Source organism: Myxine glutinosa, chromosome 10, assembly GCF_964187855.1.
Source record: "Myxine glutinosa chromosome 10, kmMyxGlut1.1, whole genome shotgun sequence".
In the NCBI taxonomy this organism is placed as follows: Eukaryota; Metazoa; Chordata; class Myxini; order Myxiniformes; family Myxinidae; genus Myxine; species Myxine glutinosa.
Window position 1 is genome coordinate 14700106 of NC_136270.1, and position 7167 is coordinate 14707272.

The window sequence follows — 7167 nt, forward strand, 5'->3', positions numbered from 1 at the left end:
CTTGCTGCATTCACCTATAGTGAATTTTAAAACGAAATGCATTGTGAATCTTAAAACCAAGGGGCAGACGTGAACGTGCTGTTACGTTTTTTTACACTCAGAACACGATGTTACGTGCACCTGCAACATATTTTGTTAATCTGCCACACCTATATTGGCATACTGGTGTCAGTAGTATTCACTAGTTGCATGAAATGGATGAGCAACAGTTAAGGGGATGAGCAACCACATATTTGGATATTTTCTACAAAAGTAGGGGTTTCAATAAGTGGTAGCTGTACACACGGGATTTATCAAATTCAGTTATGGAGTTTAAACAAAGTTACTGATAAACAGAAGGGAAATGGATAGTAAATAAATTCTTCAATGCTGGGTAAATTTAATGAGATATTACAAAGACTTATAAGAGCTACTGTTCTTCCTTATAGCAGTGGGAAAAGAGAGAATTAGATCCAACATAATGAATCTATAAATGAATGTGATAAGGATAATATCCTCAATTTGTGTTAATTATTTGATTGTGGGTAAAGGAATTATTTTATCGTAATGGATTGTTAACAGCAGCCTGCAATGTCCTGAGAGTGTGCATCCATGTAATTAGAAATCCCAGATTTGTTTTTACAAACAACATTTTGGTAGAGGTCTTATGTGGACGAGCACTTACTTGGTAGAAAAAAGGTACTGCATGTTGGCAGCCACTTTTGCGGCCATTTAGGCCAAATAAATTGAGAGGAAATTGTAGTTAAATAAGTAATTTACACATGGCTATTTGTAAAAGGGAAGTTGTTGCGATGGGAAACATTTCTGAAGGTTTATTAAAGTGTTATAATATGACATGTGTCAAGGCAAACTATTGGATGGGAAAATTAGATCTGGTTCTAGAATGAATTTATTGACCCCTTGAAGTTAATTCTTCAAATCATTGTTGCACTGGCATTTTGAGTTCACATTGGACATAGTTTGGTCAGCTTTGTTAAAACCTTTGGTTGTGGTATTTTGGAATGAATTCACAGATCATAGGAAGTTGATAAGAATAGAAACAAATATGGACCCCGGGAAATAGGGGCATCAGGATAAGGCAAATAATCAGATTTATGTTACATATTAAGGGATTTTTCTTTAGTCACATTTTAAGAAGTTTGTTAGTTGGTATATAATGTTGTATGGTACTGGACATATAATTATGTTATGGGTATGGACATATACAAGGGGTAGCTCACATGTTTTACAATGGCAACATGAATACTAAGCTTCAAAGATTGAATCAAGTGATGTTGCAAATGAATACAGTAGATTTCTCTAGTTTGTTAAAGTAAGGGCATAACAAAATGTGGTGGATTGTGTCCGTTTTACAAGATCGATGAACTCATATCACCACAAGTTCCACTGTTAAAGAAAAACAAAAAGTGAGGAGGACTATGATAATAATACATTATGCATAGTTTGCTTGTTTGCAAGATTTGTTGGGAATTAGATATTCCTGTTTGTGATTTCAATCATATATATTCATTATTAATGCATTTATTTTCTTTGAAGTTGTGTTACAATACCTGCATGAGTTTAATTTTTGAATTATATGAACCTGAAAGCAATTGTGGATGCTATTCTTAGTTTAGTAGTGAAAAACACATATCTGATTTGAATATTGTTCGTGTGAAGTTGTTATAAAATATAGTGATTTCATGTTACAATGTACCCCATCTGATTCAATCTGTGTGGAGAGCAGAGAGCAGTTACAATGTACCCCATCTGATTCAATCTGTGTGGAGAGCAGATATAAATGTGGCTAAGTAAAGGAAAGACAAGACCACATCCCAAATGGAGTGATAACGACATCTGGGAAGAAGTTTGAGAAAGGAAAATTTGTGAAAATGAAGTTAATCCTGGCATACACCCTCTTTCTCAAAGAATGATGAAGAAATACTCCTTTGTAAGATGGATGTTTACCTTCACCAAGGGAAAATTATGTGACCATTTGTCTGGGTCACACTGCAACATATGGAAAAGGGCGATCACTTACTTTTGTTCGAATACCTCGAACATTCATCACATCAGCAATTGCAGGACGACGACATTTTACCTGCAACTTCTACGGGATACGGTGACGTGTGTCATTACTTCACCAACTTCCGGGGAGCCAGCATGGAGCTGCAAGCGAACGGCTGCGCCTTTTCCTTCACAACAGCTGTGCACGATTCTGCTGTGTGCTCCTGGTATGGACCATGGACAGCTGAGTACCATGGTCCCAACATCATCATTGCGGATGCATCCGGCATCCCTGCTCCACATCTTGCTGGCAAATCAACATCACATCAACACTTGCTCCATGCTCACGATGAGTGAGGAGGCACGTTGACTACAACTGGATAGAGGCCTTGTTCAAATCTACTATGGCTCACAGCAAGAGTGGCAAGGATGCTGCATGGAGAGCAGGGTCAGTCTATGACTCTGCCCAGCTATCACAACAGCAGAAAATCCTACGCAAATAGTGTAGGTGTTATGAAGACATCAGAAGAAAAAATGTTTCATGCTGGAATTTCAAACACAAGTGATCCGCCCTTTTTAAACAAAGAAAGTCAATATTTGATTAAAGGCAAACATTTTGCCAAATGTTGCAGATGCTTTATTATTTTAATGATGAACTGAAATTATTGCATTTTGGTAAAGGTGAAATGTTTTGTGATATTTATGCAAATGAGTTGAATTGAATTATCAACATAGAAAGAGTCAATGAACAAGGAAATGTATTGTGATCAAAATTCTTCCAGAATGACGGTGTATGCCTTAGGAAATTGAATTACCAAATTGGTGGTTTGAATATTTAATGTGGTAATGCTTAGATTAATGGTTAATATAAACATAAAAGAAAAAAACTGGGGACTGTTGTGGAATAAATATTCTTATTGACAATATTGCTAGAATATATCTCAATGTGATCTTGTGTAAAGTGGAATATGTTTTACTTTACAAATGAGCCAAGAGCATGGGACTAGAGCAATATAATTAAAGACAGCATGTGTGCAGTTCCAAATAGACTCTGTTCCATTTATGGAGTCAGAACAGAAGTGTGCTATTGATAGAAATAGCTTTTCTCATCTTTGACAAACCCAAATGCTGGGAAAATTCTCCCTCAAACAGGTCACAGGAATTGACCTCTTGAACAGAAATAATGTAGTGCTCTCAGTCTCCCAACATAGAAAGCTGGCCAAAGGAGCCAAATAAGGCTTTTGGATAAAGGAATTTGTTCCTATATAACCAAGAGAAGTGTGCAACTGAGAGAGAGTGGACTGGGAGAGTGACTGAAGAGGAGTGAACAACTGAAGACCAGTTGACCTGATCAACCAACTGGAGACTGGTCAACAACTGAACGAGGTTCAACAAAGACCTACAGAAGGAGCTACAGCCACGACCGGCAGAACAACGTCATTAATATCTAATTAGTACGTTTATTAATACAGCAAAACTCTCAAAAGTCAATAAAACACTGTTTTGTTAAATGAGTTTCTTGGAAGTTTGTGTAGTCATTTAGTAGAACAAAGAAATTAGTCAACAGCGCCATCTGCCCCCCGGCTTTGGCACGATGTGCAGTGGTGAGGCCCACGCGCTATCGGAGCGCCGCACGATGCCGAGGCGCTCCAACGCGTCGAACTCGGCTTTGGCCACGGCGAGCTTGGCCGGGTCAAGGCAGTGGGCTCTGGCGTAGACCGGCGGGCCCTTACTTGGTATGTGGTGCTCGATACCATGTCTCACTGCGACGGCCGAAAACGTCGGCCACGTGAGGGCCGGGAATTCCGCGAGCAGGCGAGCGAACTCGTTCGCCGCCGGGAGGGCGCATGCTAGTTCGGTCGGCGCAGAGCTGCTCATCGTACATGCCAGGGAGCTGAAGGTCTCGGCGTTGACAAGGCGACACCGTTTGACGTCGACCAGCAGCCCGTGCGCGCAGAGGACGTCGGCGCCCAGCAAAGCCATGGGCACGCTTGCGGTCACAAAGGTCCAATTAAAGCGCTGGCTGCCGAAGCAAAGGGTGACGTTGCGCGGGCTGAAGGTGCGTATGGCCGATCCGTTGGCAGCGACCAAGGAGGGGCCGCAAACGGCAGTCTGCTTGTCCTGCTCGGAGGCGGGTATGATGCTCAGTTGGGTGCCGGTGTCACACAGGAAACGCCGCCCGGACGCTTTGTCCTTAATAAAAAGCAAGTTGCCTGAGTGGCCTGCGCTCATGGCTGGTAATGAACACCAGCCCAGTCGTTTCCTGACTTGCCGAAAGTGCACGGGGGTTGGCACGTCCGAGCCTTCCGTCCGAACCTGGCATGGTAATAACACCACGCCTGGTCAGGTGGAGGCCCCGGCCGTCATGTTGGAAGCGGCCGGCGCGGCGTGGCGGCCGCCAGTTGCACCGGCAGTTCGGCCTCCAACCACGCAGGGCACTCGGGCGCCATGGGCGTCGCCTCGGATGGCGGCGGGCTCCAGGTAGCCACCCCGATGTGCTGGCCTGCCGAGGAGATCTTGTCGGCTTCCCTGGCGAGGGCGCGGGGATCCGCGATCTGCGTGCCTGCCAGGGCGAGGCATACCTGGTTAGGCAGCTGGCGGAGGAACAGCTCTCGGAAAAGAAAATCCGGAGAGTGCTCACCGAGCAGCGAGAGCATGTAGTCCATTCGCTCGGACGGGCGCGTGTCGCCGAGCTCGGGCAGGTCGAGCAGGCGTCGTGCGCGTTCCGCCGGTGAGAGGGCGAAAGCATCGAGGAGGAGCGTCTTGATCGCGCCATACTTGTCAGCAGCTGGCGGGCGCTGGAGGAGGCTCAGGGCGCGGGCCGCGGTGGCGGAGCCGAGCGCTGCTACCACATGGTGGAAGCGGGTGTCGTCGGCGGTGATGCCTCGCAGGGCAGACTGGGAGTCCGCCTGGGCGAACCAAACTGCCGCGTGAGCCTCCCAGAAGGTAGGCAGTTTAAGGGCAACTGCCGTGTCCATGTCGTGGGTCACCAATGAAGGAGCTGTGCTCCAATGCGAGTCGAAAGGATTGACGTGACAAAAGACGGAAATTCGTCCGTGTTGCTTTATTGCACGAATCAAACTCGGGTACTCTGAAAAGCCCGTTTATCGGGCAGCAATATATATACACATCATGCCGGAGCGTTTGCCCTGGAAAGGCGAGACCGGGCGTGCCCGGGCGTCCTGGGCGAGCCCTGGAAAGGCGAGTCTGGACATGCCCGGGCGTCCTGGGCGAGCCCTGGAAAGGCGAGAGCGGGCATGCCCGGGTGTCCTAGGCGAGCCCTGGAAAGGCGAGGCTGGGCGTGCCCGGGCGTCCTGGGCGAGTCCTGGAAAGGCGAGTCTGGACATGCCCGGGCATCCTGGGCGAGCCCTGGAAAGGCGAGAGCAGGCATGCCCGGGTGTCCTGGGTGAGCCCGGGAAAGACGAGACCGGGCGTGCCCGGGCGGCTCGGGCGAGCCCGGGAACGGCGAGTCCGGGCATGCCCGGGAGAGGCGCGTCTGGGCCTGTCCGGGCGGCCTGGACGAGCCCGGCATGGTGATCGCTCCCTGGCCGCGTCCTCGGTAGGTGCAAGGCGATTGTGTATACCCAGCGGTAACCGCTACAGTGTCAGAGATTACAGAAGAGTTACAATAAAGGGAAGGATGAGGACGAAAGGTTTGATGGTGATTGGATGAGGCACAGTGAGGGGTTCCTTGAGGGGTGGCAGAGGAAAGTAGAAGGTTGGGGGAGGTGGAGGTATGAGATAGAAGGGAGATGAAGTCGGGTGGAGGCAGCTTTGAGAAGGGGGTTGGAGGGGGGAGAATTGGAGAGGGATGGTAGGGGGGGAGTTTTGAAGGGGCGGGGTTAGGGGAGAGTTTAGGAGGGGAGGGAGTTTAGGAGGGGAGGGGCAAGGGGGGAGATTTGGAGGGGAGGGGCGAGGGGGGAGTTTAGAAAGTGGATGATTAATGAAAGACTAACATTTATAACAATTTGGGTTTATTGTGATTTTCAAGTTAGCGATCCGTATAAGAACGGTGGAGATGGGGTGGAATGAATTTGAATTTAGAGCATGTAGTGATTTAGAATTATAAGAGATTGAATATTTTTTTGAAGTAGAATTAGTTGGAGAGGAAATTGAAAAGAGCCTTTTAAATACGAAGAAAAACAGCATGTTGTAATATACCACTGAATAAAACACTGCAGGGGAAAGTTTAAACATATTTAAACAGAACCGTGAATAACAGTCTAATATTCACAAAAAAAAACAACGGGGAGAGGGAGCCTAGAGGGACAACCACGAGTCACGTGAACAGGGCAAAAGATGTCAGCAAAAAGAACAGGGCAAAACAGATCTGGGGAATGGCATGAAATGGGGGTGGAACACGTGATCGAAGAATGAACGAACGAAAAGAACAAAGAAGGAAATGTTGTTTTTGTTTGTTTGTTTGTTTGTTTTTGAGTTAAGATTTTAAACAAGGAAGTCTGGTGTGAAAAGACTGGGAAAAAACTGAGAGAACGAGAGTAGCAGGACCACAATCGACCGCTGAGAGAAAACAAAGCTTCCAGGTAGGAAGCTTAAAGAACAAAAACAAAAAAGGAAATGTTTTTTTGTTTTGTTTGTTTGTTTTTGAGTTAAGATTTTAAACAAGGAAGTATGGGGTGAAAAGACTGGGAAAAAACTGAGAGACCGAGAGTAGCAGGACCACAATCGGCCGCTGAGAGAAAACAAAGCCTCCAGGTAGGAAGCTTAAAGAACAACAACAAGACCGCAATATATCGCGGCATGAAATACTCGACTACTCTATACAGGTATGAAAGATTAACACCGATAAATCTTCCAAGGGACGCACTATAGGTACACACACGTAAGATAAATACAGTTTCGACAAAAATACAATTGTGATCAATTACTTAACTTCGAGCGTGCGTGAAGGTCGGGACAGCTTCGTAAAACCGTGACTTCCCCCGCAAGATCTCGCGAGATCTCCCAAACATTTCGCACATAACAGCACAGAACAGTATTTGCACATTTTGACCCTTTAGGCTCCTTTAGACCTTTACACCTTTCGACGTTTAGACCATTTGTATATTGAACTATTTTTGAGGTCAAAAGGTCAAAGGTCAACTCAAGGTCAAATTTTAAAAATCATCAATTTTCATCTAAAAAGCCGTCAATTCTCAACCGATTGACTTGAAAATTGAA